At 38.3% G+C, this 14,047-nt stretch overlaps 1 long non-coding RNA gene across 2 annotated transcripts; it reads left to right on the forward strand.

Annotated features, from left to right (window-relative positions):
• On the forward strand, nt 1,565–2,576 carry LOC104701090. 2 transcript variants are annotated; one of them, XR_753737.2, is made up of 3 exons: nt 1,565–1,986; nt 2,194–2,251; nt 2,320–2,576. It is a non-coding gene; the product is annotated as an uncharacterized LOC104701090 (long non-coding RNA). The 2 variants fall into 2 exon arrangements; XR_753738.2 differs by having other exon boundaries at nt 1,572–1,846.

Raw genomic sequence — 14,047 nt, forward strand, 5'->3', positions numbered from 1 at the left:
AAACAACACCATGTTATTCACCTTTTCCTTTTGCTTTTCTTTGCTCCATTTTTGTTTAATTTAAACAAACATCTGTAGGTACAAGAGAAACTATTAAATACTAAGATCATGAAGAGTGATACTTAAAACACAAAATAAGACAATGATTACACAACCAAAGCTGAATTACACCATACTCTTTCGAGAAATGGATCACATATACCTAAATTTCTGGATTTGTATGAAACAAGTGCAAGGAGATACCTAAATCTTCACTGAATACATATACTTAACCTTCATTTACCCAAATAAGACAAATCAATCTCCCATAAGACGAAACCTAAATCAATTTCTCAAAAACTTACTTCTTAAACCTACATTTACAATAGGCACACATTGATTGTATCGTATAAAGATGGAATAATGGATAATAAGTGAAACGAACCTTCTTCTTCTTCTTTCCACAAGTTGTGCTCTATATCAACCTGAAAGCATCAAAATCAGTAAGAATTTGCATTTTAAATTGTTGCCTCCACATCCACCATAACCGCTTCGTCCTCCTCTTTTCCACCACTGCCATAACCACCTCAGATCGGGCTCCACCTCTTTCTCCACCCCGATCGCCAGATTAACCATCACTGATGTTGTCGATCAAAGTGTCGTCGGGTCCAGACACATAAATGGCTTTGGAATGACCATTGTTGCTAATCTCGATCTTCATTAGCTATAGTAAACGAAGAGATCGCCGCCGCCATCATCAATTTGAGATCAGAACTCTTTTGATACGTTTATACACAAGGAGAAAATAGTCATTTTATTGATTAATGAATGGTATTAATGGAAAAAGGAGTGTGTGGTATTTTAGGAAGAAATTTTTTTTTGATGATATTTTAGGATATTTCTCTTAATACTATTGGGATATATTCTTCGAATACATAGTAGTTACTATATAGAAATACTTTATATATAAAACTTTATAATATTTTAAAATTTATAAAGAGTATTTTAAAAATGTATAGATGAAAGGAACATATTTTTAAACGAATAGATTAAAAAAGCATTTCCCAAAATTTAGTTTATTTATTATATAATATAATTAAAAGCAACTTAAAAGCATTCAAACAAAATGATAAAACAGTAAAACACGATTCGGCATGCACTTTATCGCTCAAGATCACATAAATAAATTAATATTTAAAAGTAAATGATAAAACCGTCGTCCATTCAAAATATTTGACAAAACTACTAGTAAGATAAAGCCGTGACGAACCAATCAATACTGTAATTTTATGCTTGACAGACAAAACCCATCAGAAATGACTTCATGAACTTCATAATTAATCAATTTGATATAAAAAATACCATAATTTTCATATAATATTATATATGTTGCATTTGTTATAAAAATATATTTTTTGAATAAATTTTACATTTTATTAAAAAAAAAAATTCAAAAGAGAAAAATAATAAAGGCAATTAATAAAAATAGCACATTTTATGTTTTTCTTCGACAGCTACCACACATTTTCCTATTTTCCAAATTTAGCACACAATATTTAATATAATAAAATTATTAATTAAAATATTTAATAAAATTGGGAAACGCATCGTTGTTATACCACGGCGAACACCGCATCTTTATCTCTCTCCCGTAACTACTCTTTCACACCCCCACATCCTCCTCCATCTTCAATCGGCCGATCGCTCTGGAACGTTGCCGCTCTATCTCCGCCGTAACCGCCAATTAGCTTAACCTCCCGTTGCCGCTCTATCTTCGCTGTCACCGCCGATTAGCTTAACCTACCGATTAGATCAGAATTCAAAGAAGAGGAGTGGTGTTGGAAACATCAGACAGAAGGCGGCAAAGGTTACATCTTCATCTTCTTCGTGTGTATGTATGTTTAGAAGGAATTGGGTGTCAGTTGTGCCGTTATTAGCGCTTCCTAAAGGCGAACGACGAGTGGTTATTCAAGACAATAAAACGATATTGTTGTCTATCTAAAAAATGTATTAAAATCTCTCTTTTTCCTTACTAGCTTTTCAATTAGTGGGATAATATGTCAAAGGATGGTGAGAAATATTTGCACCCGTCTTGTTTGATGCGTGTGTGAAGTTGGTTTCTTTTGTATTTCCAAGTCATGTGTTTTGATAGTGATTAATTATTGGAAATCTCCTTAGTGAACGCCATATGAAGTACTGTCATATTTTCTTTAGGTTATAGCATTATGTGAGAAATTCAAGGAGATCTTAATGGATCAAAGCAAACGTTCAGGTTAGTTCTTTGTCTTGCATATCTCTTTGGTTAATTCTTTCTACTGCTCCTGATAAAACTGAATTCAGGAGCACTTAGTATGGGAGAAGGAGCGCTTAGTACGAGAGAGGAATTGGGATCTCCTTGAAGTCGATCCAAACTATCGAAATTGTTGTTTGTGATGGTAAAGATGGATATATTTATCTTAAGGACTGCCTCGTATCCCAGTTAGCTTCATGTCTAAAATCACTGTTTTTTTGGTTTTTTGTTAATGATTTTGCCTCAATGTATACTCGAATTAATGGCTTAGATTATTGCCTAGACACAAAGTTATCAGGTTCAAATCCTTAAACCACAAATTTTAGGAAGACTTTCCTAAAAGTTTTAGGATGGTTTAGGAAGACCTTCCTAGAACCACATAGTTACTACGTCCATGGGACCTTTGATTCCATGAGGTTTTCTTGAAATTCAGGATGGTTTTCATAAAAACATTTGAATTTTTTAAGATCAGGATATGTATAAAATAAAATCATTACCCTCTTTCTACTGGAGTAATCTACTAATATTTGACACAGTGAAACAAAAATTCAAAAAACAAAAGTGTTAAAATCATATTTATTTAAATTTAGGAATGATTCAATAATATTCAGAAAGATTTTTTTGCAATTCAGGATGACTTTCATAACAAAATTACGAAGACACAAAATCAAATCATTACTCATATATATATATATATATATTATGATGTGCAACAAAACAAAATTAATATCCCTCACTAAATGGAGTAATTGTGATATATTTATGTAAAAACATAAATAAAACATTCAAAACTCATTTTTTAAAAAATTAGGATGAATTTCATAATGTTTAGGAAAGTGTCTTTGAAATTTAGGATGATTTTCCTAAATATTCAGAAATCCCCAAAATTATGATGACTATAACCAAAAGATCATCTACCATTGTACTCTGCCTCATTGACACTAATAGCCCACTTTATAACTGATAAACGAGAAGCCAGAGAAGCTGACTATATCAAAACCGATGAAGTCACATATCCCATCACCGAAATTAATGACAAAACCACATCGTCCCCCAAAAGATTGGAAATTTTGAATAAAGTTTGCATCTTTTAATTACATGTGAAGTAAGAACTTGAAACCCATTAACATCAACGCTTACCTATTGAATCTTCCTTGTTTTCGCACAAGCCTTAAGCATAGACAAAAAAGTGAACCAGTTCAACAAAGTCACCACTCATTATCTCACATAAAAATGTGATCGCGATTACAACTTCACTCTCACTGAAACCTTTGATTATAGTATTCCAAGATAAGCAATTTCGTTGTGGCATCTGATTAAAGATGGGAGATACGAAAACACCAGACTGTTTTGTGGTCCGTACAATCTCACTGTAGCTGCGAATCTCACCATCGCTGAGTCCATTTTCGTGGTTGTGGAGATGGGGATTCGCAAGGGTGAAACGACGGTGGCATGGCGGTGGATTCGTCATCTGCAGAAATTAATCTGAAAATTCTGGTTAATATCTAATGTTGTAGAAGAAGAAGATTTGAGATTGAAAGCTTCACCAAAATCAAAGTGGTAAGATTCCCGTGATTATAATTGTTTCATTTTTTTCATAATTAGTTTTAAAGAAATATTAATATAATAAAAATGTTACATTTGGAAAATTTAAGGATGTGTGCCTAGTTTTGGAAGAAAAACCTAAAATAGTGCTAATCTAGGGTATTTCTCAAATAATAATCAACCAGTTGACTTATTATACTGGCAAAAAGAAATATCCTTAACGATCAAACTTTGTATTGTATATTTATAATTTACTAGATTAGGACCCGCCCGATGTGCGGGTTTAGAGTTTTTAAAATAAAATAAAATTTAATAAAAAATATAAAGTAAATATTTTTCGTAAGTAAAACCTATCTAGAAAAGTAAATAAATACATTGAGGTGTGTGATATTTGCGGTAAAAAGTGTGACATTGCGGTTGAGACTATTGATCACGTTTTCTTTGAATGTCCTCGCTCGTGTGAAGTTTGGGATTTATATCCGATTCCGGTCTCGTCAGAGGGTTTTTCATATGAGTCGATTTACTTGAATTTGGATTTTATTTTCTGGAGGGATGCCTCTCAACAGGGTGATCATGATCAACTTCTTCAGTTACCATTTTATGGGCAATCTGGATGACCATAAATAAAAAAAAATTTCAAAGTTTAGAGATCGAGACAAATAATATAATTTCTCAGGCTTTGAGCGATAATTTCGCCTGGGAGAAGGCGCCCTCTTTCGGCGGTCATGACAGCTCCATCTCCTTCTTTGGATGTCCATGTTTCTTCACCTCGTTGTCAGGTTGATGGTTCTTGGAAAGCAAACAATGTGCATTCAGGATTGGGCTGGTGGTGTTGTGTTGGTGAGTAGCGAACCTTGTTGTTAGGGGCCAAGTGTCTAAGACGGAGCCCCTCCCCCTGCATTCGGAGTTAGAAGCGTTGTTGTGGGCCGTGGAGTGGATACGTGCTGCAGGGATCGCTTATCAACAATTTGAGACTGGTTGTGCTGAGTTACTCACTATGGTGCAGTCTCTTGAAAATTGTCCGTCCTTCTCCAACATGCTCGATGAGTTTAACTCGCTGGAGTCCTTCCCACTATTCTCCATCTCTTGGATCCCGTGTGCGTCAAATACAAAGGCGGATTATCTTATCCGTTCTTTGCGTTCTCTTATCTCTAAAGTTCTTTTTGTAAACCCCTTCTCTCCGGCTTGGGCAACTAACCAAGAATTTTCCTTTTAATTTATTGTTTGGTTGAAAAAAAAAAGTAAATAGATACACTTCTAGTTAAAGTAAATAGTTGTAGATGAGTTCAAGGTTATTAAATAACATAAAATTTAACAAAGAATATATATTTAATTCTTTTCATAAGTAAAAACTATGTATAAAAGTCATGTGATAAACTTTTAGTTATAGAAAATCGTTGTTTTTTTTTTGCTATAATACACTAATGAATATCCATTTACAAATCTACTATCTACATTACTGTTAAAAGCTACTCTTTAATCTTTACTGCTACAAACACATTGTCTTTATGAATACATTAAATAATTTATTATATGTCTTTTCACTCTAACATTTTTATAGTTACAAAAACGCATACGTTAATCTTACATACTTCTATATTATATATTATTATAGCAGTCTTTTTGAATAAATTATTTGATTGGTGAAAAAAATATGAGACGATTTTTTGTTTTGTTTTTACTTCAACAATCGTTTTCTTTTTGTAAAGGTGAATATTTACATTGTTTTATAAACAATAATTAATTATATAATTTTCATAATCATTTTTTTATCTTATATAAAAAGTAATCCTTTTTCTTGTAAAATTAGCAACTTAAAATTAAATGAAGTAAACAATATTATAATTTTGAATTTCCTTATAATGATCTTTTCCAAATTTTAAAGCTGTTTAAATTTTATAATTTTCTTTTAATATTTTTAAAACCGTTAAAAACAAAACTTTTGTTTTACATTTGGAAATTTACCAAGTTTTTTTTCTTTAAAAGATTTTATATTANGGTTTTTTTTTTTTTTTTTTTTTTTTTTTTCCTTTTATATAAAACCTTTTTAATAGTAAATTTTGAATTTTTACATTTTTATTTTACAAATTTTTTCTAAATTTAGCATTGACATTTGTCAACATCTCAATGATACAATTAACACGTATCACGATCTTGTTAATTAGTAATTTTGTCATCAAGGTTTATATAATAAGATGTACAAGTTTTATGTTAATGTTTTACATTGCAATCCACTCAGCTCTACATAACTAAAGAAGCTGTTTCAAAAAAAGAAAAAATATATATATATATATATTACAGTTAAATAATCTAAAATTTTGTAAAAAGTTACGATAATACACTATCGTCAAAAGTTACGATAATACACTTTCTATGTCGATGTGAGAATAAGATATTAGGCTTAAAATTAGGGTTTTTGTTCATGATCAGTACTTCGTTCCATCCATGAAAAGCAGCAACTCCATAGTTTGATGAACAAAATACATAGAATTTTTTTCTTAAACAATGGTTTTGATTGGCAACCTTGTAAAGCTGCTACCGCTTTGAGGTTTACTAAAAACACTTCCGTATAGATGAAATCTACATGATCTTTATTGCAATTTTGTATTATTTCGTAAGAGTTGTTAACCTGCGCTTTAAAATTTGTACAGATTTGTGTTACCAATGGGTCTCCATATCTCGGGTTTTAATGTTTTATGCTTTTTATCAACTTGTGCACAGGATGCAATCTAAAGATGAGTTTGCTGATGTTAGTGAGATTGAGAACACGGACGCAAACCGTGAAAACATTGGAGAACGACAGTTTGTGGATAATTTGTTGAAACGGGCAATGCTTGATGAAAAGATCAATGCCATGGCAGCTATGAGAGGTCAAGACGTGGAAGAAGTCTTGAAAGGGACAATGGCGTGCATGTGGAGGCATCGGTCGATGCAATTAGAGATTTCGTGCAATATCGAGCATGCGTCCGTCGATGCAAGTGTACCTTGCGTCGGTCGATGCAAGCCTGTGTTGGTCGATGCGTATCCAGTTGGTGTCGGTCGATGCATGAGTTGATGTCGGTCGATGTAGTTTTCTGGTTTGTTGTTTGGTTATTGATTGTTGTTTGATGGTTAGTGTTTCCTCTATTGCTTGTGTGTATAGCCCAATAGATGGGAGAATTGCCTCACTAACTATTTATAAAATACTCACGCATCTCATATGTGTTTTGGTGTAGGGAAAGGAAAAGTGTGATCGTGGAATCAAGGCGATGAAGAGGAGGAGGTTCTAGTGTCTCGTCGATTGTGGTCTAACTTCTGTTAGATTGTTAGAGATGAGTTATTAGAACATTGTTAGGTTGCTGGTTTCATGTTTTATGACTCCGTTGGATTGAATTATTGGTTTAATGGTATTATGTTGGTTATGTTCCGCTGTTGGTTGTTTGTGATTAGGTGACTAATGGGTGTGAGACCACTAGTTTAGTTTATTATTATTATTTTATTAAAAAAAATTGGATCGGGTCATTTCAGTTTGGTATCAGAGCCCTTACGGTTCTAAGTTTAGGTTCACTAGGCTTTGTGCTGTACATGTTGTGGATTTACATGCTTTGACTGATTATGTCAGTTAGTAAATTGTGTGTGGCATGAGTTCCTAGAACAGCCTCTTCGAGCATGCAGTGTGATTCCACGGTGATTTTTTGTTTTGTATTATGTTGAGTTTGTTTTCTTAGCCTTCTGTTCATGGTAGTGCAGATGGTTAGAGGTGGTGCTGTTACTAGTCGTGGACGCGGACGTGGTCGTTATAGGGGCAGAGGCCCAGCGGTTAGTGATACCGTAGATCAGAGTGTGATTGCTGAGGGTGTTGGCGAGTCGCAGGGCTTCCAGGAGGGGTCCATGAGTGTGGCCGGCGAGGGTACTGATAGGACCATAGGCTCTGATAGAGTCGGTGTGGGCGGTGTCAGTGCCGGGTTGGCTGGTGATGCTAGGGTTCCGGGTGCGGGAGTCCCAGCAGGTGGAGCCTCTGGAGAAGGCGTTTACCTTGCAGGCTTGTTGACACAACTGTTGGAGCGGATACCGGGAGTGGTACCGACGTAAGCACCGGTAGTACCGCCAGTGGCGGCGGGGTGCAGCAGCGAGTGGCTGTGGATGTAGGAATTCATTCTTTTTATGTCAGTATGCTAAGAGAGATGAGCTATATTGGTACTGAGCGGTTTTTTTTCGGGAGGTACTGGTCCTACTGTTGCTGATGCGTGGAGGACGAGAGTGGAACATAACTTTCAGTCTCTCAGATGTCCTGAACACTTTTGGGTGGATATAGGGTTCCACAGCCTTACATGTGATGCTCAGTTGTGGTGGAAATTTGTGGCTTCTAGGAGAGTGCAGAGGGAGATGACTTGGGCTGACTTCATAGAGGAGTTCAACCGCAAGTATTTTCCTCGAGAGGAATTAGACCGGTTGGAGGTGTAGTTCCTATAGTTATCTCAGAGGACTCGGTAAGTGCGAGAGCTGGACTTGGAGTTCAGTTAACTTCTGGTATTTGGGGGTCGGGCGATGGAGTCTAAGGAGGCTCAAATCAGGAGGTTTATGAGATCCCTTCGTGATGATTTGAGGGTCCATTGTAAAGGGATTGAGGAGGACATCCGGGCACAGTTAGTGATGGTTAGTCCAACAGTTCAGCCTAGGAAGGCACAACATCATGGAGAATCTGGCAAGGTCGGTAAGCCTGCGTAGAGAACCAAGAGGAAGTGGGAGGCTACGCATAGGCCGAGTGGTGCATGGTGCTTTGGGTGTCGAAGCATGGATCACAAGGTGCCTAGCTGTCCCTAGAGGAGTGTTGCGACGACAGCGGTTCGTGTATGCTATCATTACAGGGAGCCTGTGCACATCAAACCCAAGTGTCCCTAGTTGCAGCAGATGGCAGTGGAAGCGGTGCAGCATGTAGTGCAACTGGGAGTGCAGTAGGTGGCATAAAGTGAGTAGGCACCACAGGTGTACACGACAGCAGAGGCTGGTTGAACCAGTGCTGGGTCACATGTATAATTTCTCGTACATAGTCTTTGTGAATTTCAATAGGTTAAGATTTTATGTTTTGCCTGTGATAAAGTGTTAGGTTCTCAACATATGAGTTTTGTGTAAGGACCTTGTTGGTAGGCCGGTTTAGGTCCCACGTTATGTTCGATTCTTGAGCTATTCAAAGCTTCATAACTGCGGAGTGTGCAGAGAGAGCTTATATCAGAGGAGATCCCGAAGTGCGAGCAGGAGTTGTCAGAGTTGCGGGAGGCAAGTTCCTGAGAGTCATTGGACGAGCGAGGGGAGTTGGTATTCATATCGCAGGGGAGTCGTGGCCAGCGGATTTGCTTATCAGTCCAATGGAGCTGTATGATGTTATCCTCGAATACTGTCGTTCACGTGTTCATATATTGTGCTTGTAAGTTCTAAAATTGTGTATTGTTTCAGTTAATAACTTTGATCGTTTGATCTTTCTAACTGATCAAACTAACTACAATAATCGAACGCTAATTGTTTGTCATATTACAAAGCAAAACATACCAAGTATCAAACAAACAACACTATGAGAACTAGAGCTTTGTCTTAATTAAACGAATCAAATAGAAACTCTGAATCAAACAAACAACACATGGGATCCTTCCACACAATTCAATGATCTGATCAAATAAAATTACTATGGTTCGAGAGAAAGTCAAATTATCTACTCGGACACTACAATGGAACACAAACATTGAATAAAACAAACTATATATATATATATATATATATATAATTTGAATCAACAAAGTTTGAATCAAACGAAGAACACTATGAGAACCAATTTTTTTTTTTAATTAACCGAATCAAACCATCGAGTTCCACACAATTCACAGGAAGCGAAACATACCAAGTCGTCTTCGCCAGTGGTTGAGGAGATAGAACTGTGGTAAACGTCTCACGGCCAGGCATCATGAGGAGGGCGGTTAGAGATTGCATCGTGTCATCCTGGAGTTGAGGCTCGTAGTTGTTACCTTGAGAAGATGGTTGACTTCCATGGGAGTGATGCGGTGGAGACAACATTTGATCCTCCGATGGATTCAGTGGATTGTTTCGAACCTCAGGCGATGGAACAGGCGGATCAGGAACTCGATTGCCGAAGCTCTGGAAAGTCGTCTGTGGCGGTGGGAAGTTCTAGAAATTGGGTGCTCGTAGTTGTTGGGGGATAACACGTTCTTCCTCCGACGGCATGAACAGCGGAGGAATTCGAGCAGTCGGGGTGAAATTGTACTAAGATGGTAGAGGGTTGGTTTGATGAACAGCTGCGGATGGGTTAGATGGTCCGACTTTCTGAGGGTTGGTGAGATGAAAGGCTGCGGATGGGTTAGATGGTGCGGCTCTCTAAGAGAGGTTGGGTGCAACCTTTCTCTTTTTTGTTTTCTTAACCGTCGAAGACATCAAGTGGTTTAATCGAAGAAGAAGAGAGAGAGATTGAAAATAAGAAGAAGAAGATAGATTGAAACTAAGAAGAAGAAGAAACTNTGAAGAGGAGGAGGTTCTAGTGTCTCGTCGATTGTGGTCTAACTTCTGTTAGATTGTTAGAGATGAGTTATTAGAACATTGTTAGGTTGCTGGTTTCATGTTTTATGACTCCGTTGGATTGAATTATTGGTTTAATGGTATTATGTTGGTTATGTTCCGCTGTTGGTTGTTTGTGATTAGGTGACTAATGGGTGTGAGACCACTAGTTTAGTTTATTATTATTATTTTATTAAAAAAAATTGGATCGGGTCATTTCAGTTTGGTATCAGAGCCCTTACGGTTCTAAGTTTAGGTTCACTAGGCTTTGTGCTGTACATGTTGTGGATTTACATGCTTTGACTGATTATGTCAGTTAGTAAATTGTGTGTGGCATGAGTTCCTAGAACAGCCTCTTCGAGCATGCAGTGTGATTCCACGGTGATTTTTTGTTTTGTATTATGTTGAGTTTGTTTTCTTAGCCTTCTGTTCATGGTAGTGCAGATGGTTAGAGGTGGTGCTGTTACTAGTCGTGGACGCGGACGTGGTCGTTATAGGGGCAGAGGCCCAGCGGTTAGTGATACCGTAGATCAGAGTGTGATTGCTGAGGGTGTTGGCGAGTCGCAGGGCTTCCAGGAGGGGTCCATGAGTGTGGCCGGCGAGGGTACTGATAGGACCATAGGCTCTGATAGAGTCGGTGTGGGCGGTGTCAGTGCCGGGTTGGCTGGTGATGCTAGGGTTCCGGGTGCGGGAGTCCCAGCAGGTGGAGCCTCTGGAGAAGGCGTTTACCTTGCAGGCTTGTTGACACAACTGTTGGAGCGGATACCGGGAGTGGTACCGACGTAAGCACCGGTAGTACCGCCAGTGGCGGCGGGGTGCAGCAGCGAGTGGCTGTGGATGTAGGAATTCATTCTTTTTATGTCAGTATGCTAAGAGAGATGAGCTATATTGGTACTGAGCGGTTTTTTTTCGGGAGGTACTGGTCCTACTGTTGCTGATGCGTGGAGGACGAGAGTGGAACATAACTTTCAGTCTCTCAGATGTCCTGAACACTTTTGGGTGGATATAGGGTTCCACAGCCTTACATGTGATGCTCAGTTGTGGTGGAAATTTGTGGCTTCTAGGAGAGTGCAGAGGGAGATGACTTGGGCTGACTTCATAGAGGAGTTCAACCGCAAGTATTTTCCTCGAGAGGAATTAGACCGGTTGGAGGTGTAGTTCCTATAGTTATCTCAGAGGACTCGGTAAGTGCGAGAGCTGGACTTGGAGTTCAGTTAACTTCTGGTATTTGGGGGTCGGGCGATGGAGTCTAAGGAGGCTCAAATCAGGAGGTTTATGAGATCCCTTCGTGATGATTTGAGGGTCCATTGTAAAGGGATTGAGGAGGACATCCGGGCACAGTTAGTGATGGTTAGTCCAACAGTTCAGCCTAGGAAGGCACAACATCATGGAGAATCTGGCAAGGTCGGTAAGCCTGCGTAGAGAACCAAGAGGAAGTGGGAGGCTACGCATAGGCCGAGTGGTGCATGGTGCTTTGGGTGTCGAAGCATGGATCACAAGGTGCCTAGCTGTCCCTAGAGGAGTGTTGCGACGACAGCGGTTCGTGTATGCTATCATTACAGGGAGCCTGTGCACATCAAACCCAAGTGTCCCTAGTTGCAGCAGATGGCAGTGGAAGCGGTGCAGCATGTAGTGCAACTGGGAGTGCAGTAGGTGGCATAAAGTGAGTAGGCACCACAGGTGTACACGACAGCAGAGGCTGGTTGAACCAGTGCTGGGTCACATGTATAATTTCTCGTACATAGTCTTTGTGAATTTCAATAGGTTAAGATTTTATGTTTTGCCTGTGATAAAGTGTTAGGTTCTCAACATATGAGTTTTGTGTAAGGACCTTGTTGGTAGGCCGGTTTAGGTCCCACGTTATGTTCGATTCTTGAGCTATTCAAAGCTTCATAACTGCGGAGTGTGCAGAGAGAGCTTATATCAGAGGAGATCCCGAAGTGCGAGCAGGAGTTGTCAGAGTTGCGGGAGGCAAGTTCCTGAGAGTCATTGGACGAGCGAGGGGAGTTGGTATTCATATCGCAGGGGAGTCGTGGCCAGCGGATTTGCTTATCAGTCCAATGGAGCTGTATGATGTTATCCTCGAATACTGTCGTTCACGTGTTCATATATTGTGCTTGTAAGTTCTAAAATTGTGTATTGTTTCAGTTAATAACTTTGATCGTTTGATCTTTCTAACTGATCAAACTAACTACAATAATCGAACGCTAATTGTTTGTCATATTACAAAGCAAAACATACCAAGTATCAAACAAACAACACTATGAGAACTAGAGCTTTGTCTTAATTAAACGAATCAAATAGAAACTCTGAATCAAACAAACAACACATGGGATCCTTCCACACAATTCAATGATCTGATCAAATAAAATTACTATGGTTCGAGAGAAAGTCAAATTATCTACTCGGACACTACAATGGAACACAAACATTGAATAAAACAAACTATATATATATATATATATATATATAATTTGAATCAACAAAGTTTGAATCAAACGAAGAACACTATGAGAACCAATTTTTTTTTTTAATTAACCGAATCAAACCATCGAGTTCCACACAATTCACAGGAAGCGAAACATACCAAGTCGTCTTCGCCAGTGGTTGAGGAGATAGAACTGTGGTAAACGTCTCACGGCCAGGCATCATGAGGAGGGCGGTTAGAGATTGCATCGTGTCATCCTGGAGTTGAGGCTCGTAGTTGTTACCTTGAGAAGATGGTTGACTTCCATGGGAGTGATGCGGTGGAGACAACATTTGATCCTCCGATGGATTCAGTGGATTGTTTCGAACCTCAGGCGATGGAACAGGCGGATCAGGAACTCGATTGCCGAAGCTCTGGAAAGTCGTCTGTGGCGGTGGGAAGTTCTAGAAATTGGGTGCTCGTAGTTGTTGGGGGATAACACGTTCTTCCTCCGACGGCATGAACAGCGGAGGAATTCGAGCAGTCGGGGTGAAATTGTACTAAGATGGTAGAGGGTTGGTTTGATGAACAGCTGCGGATGGGTTAGATGGTCCGACTTTCTGAGGGTTGGTGAGATGAAAGGCTGCGGATGGGTTAGATGGTGCGGCTCTCTAAGAGAGGTTGGGTGCAACCTTTCTCTTTTTTGTTTTCTTAACCGTCGAAGACATCAAGTGGTTTAATCGAAGAAGAAGAGAGAGAGATTGAAAATAAGAAGAAGAAGATAGATTGAAACTAAGAAGAAGAAGAAACTTTGATCAGTCGGCTATTAGGTTTAATCGAAGAAGAAGAGAGATTGCAAAGGAGAAGAAGAGAGTCGGCTTAGGTTTAGGTTTTCTGAATTAGGTTTAGGTTTTGTTAAAAAGAATTGGGTTTTAGGTTTAGATTGTTGGGCTGCGGATGGTTTAGGGCCCAACAGCATGTGATCCAATTATATGATATCAGATAGTCAATATAAAGTATACGTTGTTGACTTAATCACAAAAGAGTTAATGGCTCAGATGGTTAATGTACTATAGTTAGTCTCTTCAGGCTCGGGTTCGAGTAACCCCAATGTTAATATGTTTTTAATTTTTTTTTTAACAATTCAGCTAATAATTTGACATAGTTATAGTTTCATATTGTTTACATATAAATTAAAGTACATAATTTATATTACATAGCTTAAAGTACTAAGATTATATTACATAGTTTATCTATTACATAGTATATATATATATATATATATA

Source organism: Camelina sativa, chromosome 7 (genome assembly GCF_000633955.1).
Source record: "Camelina sativa cultivar DH55 chromosome 7, Cs, whole genome shotgun sequence".
NCBI lineage: Eukaryota > Viridiplantae > Streptophyta > Magnoliopsida > Brassicales > Brassicaceae > Camelina > Camelina sativa.